Raw genomic sequence first — 12168 nt, forward strand, 5'->3', positions numbered from 1 at the left:
GGCAGATCCTGAAGCTGAGCTCCAATACTTCGGCCATCTCATGTGAAGAGAAGACTCCCTGGAAAATACCCTGATGTTGGGAAGGTGTGAAGGCAAGAAGAGAAGGGGACGACAGTGGATGAGAAAAGGCATGGATAGTGTCATCGAAGCAACCAACATGAATTTGACCCACTCCAGGAGGCAGTGGAAGGCCTGGCATGCTCTGGTCCATGGGGTCACAAAGAGTTGGACACAACTTAATGACTAAGCAACAACAACATCTTGTTTTTTATTTATGAACTGCTTTTACATAGTTAGTCATTTCCTAACTTTTTAATCAGTCTTTTTATAGTTGGTTCTCTTGAAGACATTTATAAAGTTAGATAATTTTTGATACAAAATTCTTATCAACTTAGTAAGTTTGGAGTTTCTCAGTGCTACACAATAAGGCTTCTTAGAATATCATCATCGACAACAACATCTTGTAATAGCTAGATTATTAGCTTTATTTGGCATAAGTTTTTATTATCCATGAACCTCTTCTTCAGATGCATAGAGTACTGCCAATTTATTAAAATATGTGAAGGTTAGTTAACAGCGAGCCTTGTGGCGCAGTGGTTAAAACGCTGTACTGCAGCTAAAACTGTGCTCACGACCTGGGGTTCAAATCCCAGGTAGCCGGCTCAAGGTTGACTCAGCCTTCCATCCTTCCGAGGTCAGTAAAATGAGTACCCAGCTTGCTGGGGGGGCAATGTGTAGCCTGTATAATTAAAATTGTAAACCGCCCCGAGAGTGCTTGTAGCACTATGGTGCGGTATATAAGTCCAATAATAATAATAATAATAATAATTATGTAAACAGTAGGGAGTACAGAAATGCAAGAAGCTGGTAATTAAATCACAGTACTTGAATTATCCCTGCATTGTTTTGCAAAAAAAATCTGATTATACCCATTTGAAATTGCTAACCCATGTATGCATTGCTAATTCAGGGAACGCCACATGTTGTTGATCAAATGGGGTTGCTTCATGAAAAATTATGTCATGATAGATGTGTCACTCCTTAAGACTCCAGTAAACATTTTTCTCCTGTGGGATAATTGTATGGCTCCCATCTCAGAAACAATATAAGCATGACTGGAATGGAGAGAACCCTGATTCCAAATAGATTGTTGTGACGTTTACCACATGACCCCTGCTTGTTTCTCCAAACAATGGGCTCACACTATGTCATCCCACCAGCAGATACCAATTGGGACTTCCCTCTTTTCCTCACTGCCACCAGTGGATTTCCTTTATCCACAATATATAAAGAACTTTAGTCAGACACTTGTCTGGTTACTGCCAACATAACTTATTTATTGAAATGTATTAAATTTAATCAGAGTCACAGATATTCTTTATTCAATGCATACCATCAAATCATTAACATGCCATATATCTTGCCACATAACTAATCACCACCTGCTCTAGCTGTTTATCTTGACCAGCTTATCTCTATTAGTATCTGTCCTATCTCCCTGACTATATGTCTCTTTCTGCAAATTCTTTATTTTTCATCTCTTCTGCCAAACCTTCTTATATCCACTGACTCCACCCCTCCTCTCATAGGCTCATGCAAATGAGATCCTGAATATGAGTGACAGGAGTGACGTGGGGCAATCGTCACAACTCATATTAGTACAGATAAATTATTTTGCATAATCCACAAAAACTAGTGAATGCTCAGTTTTTGTGCCAAAAGATGCAAATTACACTTGTGTTAAGTATTTAATAGCACCTAAGAAGCCTGTCCATAACTGAAGTGGCCAGGTATTAAGTCAGCATACAAAGACAGGCATCTGAAAACATGAAACATTAATATGAACTTTAATATGAAGAACTTATGAAAATTCTTTCAGCATGGCTGATATATTACACATTGAGTGAATACTGGAATAATTTGATTTCATTCTGAAATGAAGAGAATAAATAGACCTTGGGGAAAAAGTTTTTTGGGTGGCAAATGCCAGAATCTCCCAGCAACATGAACCTTGCACATCAATTCTGGGTGCTGTTAACAAAGTATAGATAATATGTTCTATCAAGTTGCCTTGGACTTATGGCAGCTCTATGATGGAGCAATCTCCAAAATCTCCAGTCTGTGGCTTCCTTGATGGAGTCAGTCCATCATGTATTTGGTCTTTCTCTTTTCCTGCTTCCTTCCACCTTTCCTGTGTTTCTGTCTTTTCCAGAGAATCCTGCCTTCTCCTGGTGTGCCCAAAGTATGACAGCCTCAGTTTCAACGTTTTTGCCTCTGGAAGTACTTCAGGCTTGATCTGATCTAGGACCACTTGCTAGTCTTTCTAACAGTCCAGGGTATCCACAAAGCATTCCTTCAGCACCAGATTTCAAAGGAATCAATTATTTTCCCTGTCACTTTTCTTTACTGTCCAGCTTTCACACTTGTATATGGTGACTGGAAATAAAAGACGTCTTGATCTCCAGTGATACACCCTTACACCTGATCATCTTTTCTAGTTTCTTCATTGCTACCCTTCCTGGTCTCAGTCTTCCAATTTCTTGGCTGCTGTCTCCATTCGGATTGAATGGAGTTGAAACAAGGTCTACAACATCTGTATTTCAATTTATTTGCCAACGTTTTGTAGTTCCACCAGAAAAAAAAAAAACAGCCGCGTGAAGCAACCAGCAGCCATGGGGAAATAATCTAATTCCCTGGCATTTCCCCCCAATGATAAATCCAACGCAGGAAAGCGCACAAACCATCCTCCCGTAATCCTAATTCCCCTCATCCTATTTCTGCGCTGCGAAGTCGACCACGGCGTTTCTGGATACCGTCTTTAGCGGGAAATTTGCCAGTGGGTTGAAACACCTTCGTAGGTCCACATGGAGGATTTACCCGGCGGTCCCTAAGAACTACAGGCCCCAGAGTGCTCCTTATCAGTTGCGGGGCTCAGGCGCTTCCATCGCGGAGCCGGAGGCGGTCGGGGCGGTGTTAGTCCCGTCGCCGCAGGAGAGAGGGCGGGCCCGTCTACCGGCTAGTCGGCTGGCTAAATAATTCGGCCGGTTTGAGCAAGGTCTGTGTCACCCATTTTATTTCTGAGGCGACGGGGCTCGGTGAAGAGTAGCGACGAGGGCTGGCTGACGCGGTTTTGCACGTAAGACTTCTTCCGTTGGTTTATACAGTACTAGAAACCTTGCAGGGACCTTGTGGGAGCAGCTCTTGGGTTTGTCCCGCGTGGAGAGCGCTCGCGCAAAGCGCAAAAAAGCAGCCACCAAGGCGCTTTTCCCACGCGCGGGAAAAGGCTGAGGTGAGAAGGAGACCGCCGTGGTATTTCTTTTTGGCGGATCTGTTGGAGGAAACCTATTTCCCAACAGAAGCCTCTGTCTCCCCTTGGGTCTTTTCCACCTGAGAGCCGCTTTGCTCTTCGGACGTTGTATCTCACGGCCAACGTTCGGAGTCGTTTTTCTCCCTGCCCATTTCCGCAATTAATTACTTTAATTTATCCCTTTTGTTTCCTTCGAGACGAGTGCTGTTAAATATCTTTTGGGACGCTCCGTGAAGGAGGTAGGATTCCAGGGTCTACTCTAGAGCTCACTGACATCGTAACCAGTGAAACAGGTCGGAGAGAAAGGCACCGGCTCTGTTTGCAGTCGTTGGGGATTTGAGGCCAGCTAAAGGTCAGAGTACAGTTGCAGGTTTCCGTTTTTCCAGAATTGCTGGTCCGTTCTAGAAAACGTATGTAGGTATGCATGTCACTATGTGCGTGTGTGATTCTGTGAACACCTTCACTGACAGCCCTGCTCAAGTGATGCAGATACAGGAACCTTGGCTTCCTTTGCAGGTGCAAAGGAAGTTGTGGGTGTATATATGCATATGGGTGTACCACCCTTGATACTTATTCAGTAGAGGTGAGCAATCCTGTGGGGAAGCCATATGCATATGAATTGATCATTAGTAGCTTCTTCAGTAAAGGTGAACAATCCTGTGGGCAATCCAGGGTGTAACTGGAAAGCATCACTGGACCAGATGGAGCCTAACTGAGATGTGTGGACCTCTTGCCACACTGTTGTGTAAAGCTGGGACTAAATGCAACCTTCAAGGCTCTGGCATCAGGTCCACCCCCTTTTTTTACATTGTTTGGCATTTAGCCTGATGAAAAGTTCCGGAGAACTTGAAAGTTTATTTGTTGTTTCATAAAATAGTATTTATCTTATCATTAATTTCAGGGTATAATCCTCAAATGGCTACATTTGCTTCATTTGACCTACACAACAAAGACCTGAGTGGGAGGGGTAGCCCTCTTTCAAATTTTGTTCCCCCCCCCCCCCCGATTGTTCCATCTGTTAGTCCATCTGTCAGGGCAGACTTAAGAGTCGGGGAGAGGAGGAGTTGCCATTTTATCTAAAAATTCCATCATGGTTAGTAAGATTACCACCTTGGCCTGCTCACGGAGTAATGGTACAGTTTGGGTTTAGCCAGGCTGGTCTGGAACATCTCAATATGATCATATATCACCTGTCCTAGTGCATTTGCATTGGCCAGGTTCAAAGATGCTGACATTTCAAGCCCTTAACGGCTTAGGACCTTGCTACTTGTCTGAGTGCCTCTCCCTTAAAAGCATCTACCCATCCCACCCTCATATACTAGAATGTTACGGGTGGCCACCCTGAGGGAGGTCCAGAAATCAACTACTCAAAACTGGGCCTTCTCTGTGGTAGCTGCATCATTATGGAACTCTCTCCTGTTAGAGATGTGACTGGCTCCTTCCTTTCATGGCTTTAGGAAACAACATACAACGTGGCTGTTTATGCAGGCTTTCATAACCTTACCCTATGTTAATTTTGTTTATGATCACCAGCATTCTTGAACTTTGAACTTTTCTCTTTTTTGCTGCCTACTATTGTATTTTTATACTGTAATTTATAACATTTCTTTCCTATTTTGGTATTACAGTATTTTTCTATGTATAAAACAACACTTTTTCCTAAAATAATTAGAGGAAAAATTGAGGATCGTTTTATACATGTTAGTAAGGAGGGGGGAGGGATCAAAGCACTTTGATCCCTGCTTTCTCCCTCCACTTTTTGCAAAGAAAGTGGAGGGGGAAAGCACTTTCCTCTCAAGAAAGTGGAAGGGGAAAGCAGGAATCGCTTTCCCCGTCCATTTTCTTGTGAGGAAAGTGCTTTCCCCCTCCACTTTCTTTGCAAAAAGCTGCTTTTCTCCTTCACTTTTTGCAAGGGGAAAGCAGCTTTTTGCAAAGAAAGTGGAGCGGAAAAGCAGCTTTTTGCAAAGAAAGTGGAGGGGGAAAGCGATTCCTGCTTTCCCCCTTCACTTTCTTTCAAGGAAAGTGTTTTCCCCCTCCACTTTCCTCTTTCTTGCAAAGAAAGAAATGTTGGGATAGAAAAGTGTGGGGGGGTGTCTTATACATTGAGGTGTCTTATACATGAAAAAATACAGTAGTTTTTAAAATATGTACTGATTTATTGATCAAACAGCACATTTGAGTGGGGTTTTATTAGATTACTATTGCTGCTTTATTATTTGTATTATGTTGCTATGATATGTTAGGTGCCTAGAGTAGTGGCCCAGCAACTAGATGTGCTGGAAAAAAAATTAATAAATAAAAATATAAAACAAATTTGCTCGATTCTCTCTTCTTTCCATTTCACTCTGATGAGATACATCCCTCAATACAATTTCTGAGTTTAAAAAAATAAAGTGTTTTAGGATGATGGCAGTGTGTATGGGTCACACCTCACAAGATAGCAGTTTATGCTGGGGATGCATGTATAGTTCATATCCACCAAAAGTATCACTGTTTTGTTTTCATTTTTAAAAAATTATGGTCATAAAATACTTCTTTTGCTGTTCCTAAGTATAAGGCATATGAAGCACAGATAGGGAATAGAAGGGGAATGGTCAAATTAAGGGCTGTCCTTCCATAGGGATTGGGGGCAGAAGAATATTTATTGACCTACTGAATCACATGACAGTGAATCATTTCAGATCTCCACAATCTGCTAGTGTCTATTTTTCAACAGAGAAACTCAGACGTTTCAGTTCTACCACTTAAGACTTAAAACAAAAACATTCTGTTTCTGTCAGGTCTTGAAAATACCTGTAAGAATTGTTGATCAATGTTTGTAAGAAAGTTCTGTAGAAAGAGTTGACAAAAGACTACAGCTGTGCTAGCAACAAGCTACCAGTCAGATATTATACAGCTGTGGAAACAAAATGGTAAAGAAGAAGCCTACAGAAGCTAATCTCCAATTGGCCACAAGGGGCAGTAAAGCTGACAGCCTCAGAACACTGTTTCGTGGGGGTGGGTTGAATGGAGAGAAGGAGGAGTTACTCTGCAGGATTGATTTACAAAGCAGAATTTACCAAGGACTAATTTATGATATGGTAAATGGATTGACGTTGGTTGCTGTTACTTGTATGACCAAAGGACTGAAGAAAGGAGTATTCTGTATGTATTGCTACTGCTACAATATTGCTACAATACAAATTCTTCACTTTACTGCTCTCAATACAATTGTCTGTCTGTTTACTGACACCCTGAATTGGATTAATCTCTGCTGGGGCATAGGAAAAGGCACTGCCTCATCCGTAAAACCCCTCTCAGTTTCACTACAGCTATTGTTTAATGTGATGTTACACATGATGCATTACAGAGAAAGTAGGGTTGAGTAAAGTCTTTTCCCACCTCTCTCATAATATTGGAGCCCAGGTTCACCCTCTGAAGCCAAAAGGTAGAAGATTCCAGGTCAGACAAAAGGAAGTCATTCTGCACACAGTGCCTGCCTGAATTGTGAAATCTACTGTCACAAGAATATTGTGGTACCTTAAAGTCTAATTGCTATATTTTAATATGAGCTTTTGTGGACAAGTTCACTTCCTCAAACAGTGAAAGCACACATTAAAATATAGCAGTTCTTAAGGTGCCCCAATGTATTTGTCTTCTTAATTTTGTTTTCGCCTGATATTCTAGCACAGGCTAATACTGCTATCTCTCCTAAAATTGTCACAAGATATAATATCTGTCAACATGGAAGGCTTCCAAAGTGCTTAGATAAGTTGATGGAGGTTAACATCTTCTATAGCTACTAATTTGTATGGATATAAATACCAGAAGCAACATATCTCTGTATGTCAGTTGCCGGTAAACATTAGCAAAGGTGGATGTGTGAGCTGTTATGTGAATGATGGACAACTGCAGCCTAACAGGTATTGTGGACTCCAGCTCCCATCATTTCAGAGTTGTGCCCGTCATTCTGGTAGATGGGTTGTGATAACAAGAACTGTAGTTAGACACATATAGAGGGCAGAAAATGGGAGAAGAGTGACCTAGATATAGATATGCAATGCCTCTGATGTCTGGACTGAAAAGACAGAGCTGTCAGCTATAGTTTTTCTAGTATTAAGACAACATGAGAAGAATTGCGTAAGATTCAGAATTGTACCTGATGCTTGGGACCACAAAAGTCTCTCTGTAACTAAGTATTTCTCTTTAATTAATTTTGTGATTATTATTACTTTTTCATAGTAATTGTAAATTATTATCCCTAGGCTTAAAGTAGGACACCTGTATCCTTGGGATCAGTATCCACAGCTTCACTTATCCATGGTCTGAAAATATTAAAAGAAAAAAAAAAAACAGAAAAACTACTTTCACATGTATTACCAGAACCAGCGACTAGAGGGAGCCAGAGATTATGCTATGAATAATTGTTAGATAAGAATACATAGCATGGTTTCTGGTTCTCTCTAGTGGCCAGTACTGGTAATCCATGTGAAAAAAATTCTGAATTCATGATCCATCCACTGAAATCTGACCTGCTTTCCCAACTCCCTGCAAAGCAGCACAAAGTAGTGGTGGTTGCTCCTGAAGGCATTAATGCAAGAACTAAGGCTGAGCTGGCAGCCTCCATAAAAGAAATGACAAAGGGTTATAAGAATAAACAACAAGAGAAGGAAGCTCTTGTTCTTTTTTACAACAGGACAGCAGAAGCCAAAGTTCATTCTATCATAGAATATATCCTAGATTTATTGGGAAAAGAAAAGAGAAAAAGTTCTGGTATTTGCCATCCCAAACTAGTTCCGGGTGCAATCACTGAGGAGCTGGGGAAAAAGCAGGTTGAGTACATTCACATTGATGGCTCCACTCCCTCAGCTGAGCATCAGTCTCTCTGCTACAAGTTCCAGTTCTCTGAGAAGCTGGTTCTGGGTTTTTCGGGCTCTTTGGCCGTGTTCTGAAGGTTGTTCTTCCTGACGTTTCTCTGTGGCCGGCATCTTCAGAGGACAGCAACCTGTGCTCTCTGAGAAGCACTCTGTGGCTGTCCTTTCTCTAACAGCTGCTAACATGGGGCTTATTCCCTCGTCTGCTGATCTGGTTGTGTTTGCAGAACTGTTCTGGAATCTTGGGGTTTTGATCCAAGCCGAAGACCAGGCACACCGAACTAGGCAAACCAGTTCTGTGAATATCTACTATTTGGTTGTGAAAGGCACAGCCGATGACTATATTTATGGCTTATGATTCAAGAGAAGATTAGACTGTTAGGTGAAGCTGACCTATATGAAGCCAAGTTCTCTGAGACCTCTGAAGCCAAAGACTACTACTTTTACAAGGACCCAAAGCAGCAGAATATTTTAAACCTTTTCCAGAGGAAATTTTTGAAAGATGCAGATGGATGAAGCCCTGCTTGTGGAAACAGTGGATGCCTGGTGAAGATTCTGGACAACAAACACCATCTCCTGAAATAGAAGGAAGCTTGTTTGCAAAAAGTCCATGCAAGAAATGGTGTACTGATTATTTTTGTTGCAGACACTGATATCACCAAAACTTATGCTTATTTTTATTATTATTTTAAAATATGAGAGGGAAAAAATCAGTGAATGATTTGTTTGGTTCCAATAAAATTAATATCTATTTCTTTAAAAAATCTATTTTTTCTCCTTTTAACATGCTATATTTATATGTAGCGTTCGCTATTATCCATGGTTTTCAGTGTCCAAGGGCTCCTTGGAACCAATCCTCGGATAATATAGGGGTCCTGCTGTATATCATAGAATACTGTATGTATTTTCTTTGTCAAAGTAATAGTTTATCATACTGTTTTGTTCTTCTGACTTATGGTGACCCCTAGTAGGGATTTTGAGGTATGTGAGATGTTCAAGGAGTAGTTTATTAGTGTCGTTCACCAACTGAGTTTCTTTGGTCAAGCAGGTATTGGAACCCAGATCTAATGTGACATCCTATCTACTACATCACACTGGCTCTTTATAGTTAACCACGTAGCCATCTGAAAGTCTAAAAGCCAACTGTATGCTTCCGTTTACATATATGCTTATTTTTAATGTGGTAAACCATGTGAGAATAAATTGTCAGAGTGGAATACATTAAAAACTTCAAGCCTTCGAGAATAAATTAAAAACTATTACATACAATGAATGTAATAGTTGCGAGTGTTCTCAGTAACAGTCCAAATTAAGGACCAGTGAATATTTTTGAGAAACATGCATTTTTAAGGAAAGTAATTTGTTGTTGTTTTTTTTAAAGATTAGTAAGACAGCAATTTTGTGTGTAGCTGGGACTGCAGTTGTCTGATGAACTAAGTACGACTTCTCAATAGGCCTGTAACGGATTTCTTTGCATATTAACGCCTAAAACTTTGGTGGAATGCATAAGCTTTCTTTTGCCTTTGAAAACTGACGAGAATATTTCTTGAAGACAGAAGTCTGTGACCTAGGGACAACTGCTCTTGGAATCTGCATGAACAGTGTTTAATAATATAGCCAGCAGTAAGTAACCAACTTCTTTCTCATCTCTAGCAGTCAGAAGATGCTAGTAGGTTCCAGTTGCTATAATATATCTTTTCAAGGCTGATACACTTACATATTTGCTCACCCCTCCGTCATACTAAGCAGTGGTTTTCTGTAACAGATCAAATATTACTGACAGAACTTTCATGTTAACTGGAAGTCAGTCGCATAATTTCTTCCAACTCAGGAGCTCACAGTCGCTAAAACTTAGTGGATCTGTTGCCATTAATGATACATGAAGTGTGGAACTGCACTTTGTACCTCACACAAGGCTAGTAGATGATCAAATGTGTGTATTTTCACATTATTATCTTCCTGGATTTTTACTGTTAGGTTAAAAAGAAAGTAATCCAGGCTAAACCGCCCGGAGAGTGCTTATAGCGCTATGGGGCGGTATATAAGTCCAATAAATAAATAAATAAATAAATAAATAAATAAAGCTATTTTCTTTCTGAACTTTCTGGGAGTTGCTGGGCTACAGTCAGACAGAAAGCTAGAAAGCACAGAGAATGCTCATTTTGTTGAACTTAATCCCATTCCTTTCTCTATGTAGATAAGGTTACAAAGCTGTGTAGTTAAAGCTTTTGGAAGTCGGCCATGCTCATCACACATCACTAGGTCAGCCTGTAGTGGAAGTTTAGAAAAGAATGCCTTGTGTCTCTTTGTTTTGACTGTATGACAGTGAACAAGAGCTGAATTTCAGGGATATTCTGTGTTTAAAGGAAAGGCCTGTTATCCCAAGCAGAAGTAAGTAAACTCTGTGGCTGACCGCTTCTGGGGAAGGGCAGAGTTGGTTGTGTTGGCTTAAATGGATGTCCTTGCCTTAGCATTAATAGAATGTTGCATTTTTAAAACAGTGTTGTGCTCTGAGAAAAAAAAAGTCAAAAATGGGCAAGCCCAAGGTACTGTACGTCTAAAACTAGTCTTTGGGTCTTGGCCCATATGTTGGTTCTGTTTGTTCCTTTGAGTGTATTCAGATCCATGTTCTTTGTTTGTTTTTGTCTTTTGCCTCCTGGATGTTTAATTCTTGTATAGTTCTTAGTTAATTGGTAATTCTTGTATGATTGTTAACACAATCCCCATGTGTGTTTTATGGCATTCGTTCTTTTAGTTTGTCACTGTAATTAAGTGTTGAAAATAAAAATCCAAATGGAAGAGATGTTTAAAACATGTTATTCTCTTTTCTAGCTTCTTCCTCAAAGTTATCTACTTAGTTATGACTACAGTATGAATAAATTTTTGAACATTCTTACTTTCTGTCTGAGTTCATGAAAGTTCTGGCATTGTTGATTACTGAAGGAATGCATTTTTATTCCATATTTTCTTTGGCAAGTCCTTCTATAATGGCAAGAGTAAGATTGTTTTCATTTGCTTCTCTTCCCAGCATGTTCACATTATAGGCACTTATGAAATATGGATTTTTAACAGGAATATGTGGCAGGGGAAAATATAATTTGAATGGTGTGCAGAGGTGTTGTTCTAAAACTTTAAAAGTCTTTTTAAAATGTGCCTCAGAGAGGTGCCTAAAAAGTGAAGGTATTGAAAAATTACAGCTGGGTACAAAAAAAACACTCTAATAAGGTGGCAGAAGGAAGTTCATTGTGTTTCGTGAAAACAAACAATTATGCTTATGTTATGTAAACAGAGACAAAGAAAAAAATGGAGTGCTTAAGTCATGTTTGCCTATAAAATGAAAATTAACAAAACAGATTTGGAAACCTGTATTGAGAATAACCATATACTGTATGGTACAGAAGAAGTTTTTACAGAAGAGTTTAAGAGGAGTTTTAAGTTTGCTTGTTTGGTTGTTTGTTTGTTTGTTTGTTTTTCGATAAGCCAGTAGAAAAGAAAAAGCGCTGTTCATTTTATACGTTTTAGCCTCATAACAAATAACAATTCCTTTATACAATGTGGTAACAAGGAAGAGTATGAACTCATAAAATATTCAGTAATATTTATGAACAGAACATTTTAAATATAAAAACATGCAACAGTAATTCAGAATGTACTGCTCATATATGGTGTTAAGCAAGTTATTCCAAGGAGGGGGGCATTTGCCTGACTAGGATCTACCTTGGCTACTAGCTGGCTCATACCCCAGCTGAGTCAACCCACAGCTGTCTGGAGAAGCTGGCATCGCTTACCCATAGGAAAGCCAAAGTCTGGCATCATAACGTTTTGTTTAAGACACACCGAGTGTATATAAATAGATCTCTATCATGTTTACAGAACATCTCCAAAAGCCAGGGATCATCCCACAGAGATAATCTTCCAAAGAACATTTCCCAAGAATCTCAACCACCTGCTTTTTGCAAACAAATGGGAAAATGCGTATGGACTGAGAGGAGCCAGGAGATAATCACA

At 39.9% G+C, this 12168-nt stretch overlaps 1 protein-coding gene across 2 annotated transcripts in view; it reads left to right on the top strand.

Annotated features, from left to right (window-relative positions):
• The first annotated feature begins 2941 nt into the window (after positions 1–2941).
• EPHX1 (epoxide hydrolase 1) overlaps positions 2942–12168 on the top strand; it is a 43154-nt gene continuing 33927 nt past the window's right edge. The window contains exon 1 of one of the 2 annotated variants that reach the window (XM_020786641.3): positions 2942–3136. The gene's annotated coding sequence lies outside the window, so the exon portion shown is untranslated. Of the gene's footprint in view, positions 3137–10347; positions 10552–12168 lie in introns of those variants that run through there. The other variant, XM_020786642.3, reaches the window with a different exon arrangement.

This window comes from Pogona vitticeps, chromosome 1 (assembly GCF_051106095.1).
Source record: "Pogona vitticeps strain Pit_001003342236 chromosome 1, PviZW2.1, whole genome shotgun sequence".
NCBI classification, from domain to species: Eukaryota; Metazoa; Chordata; class Lepidosauria; order Squamata; family Agamidae; genus Pogona; species Pogona vitticeps.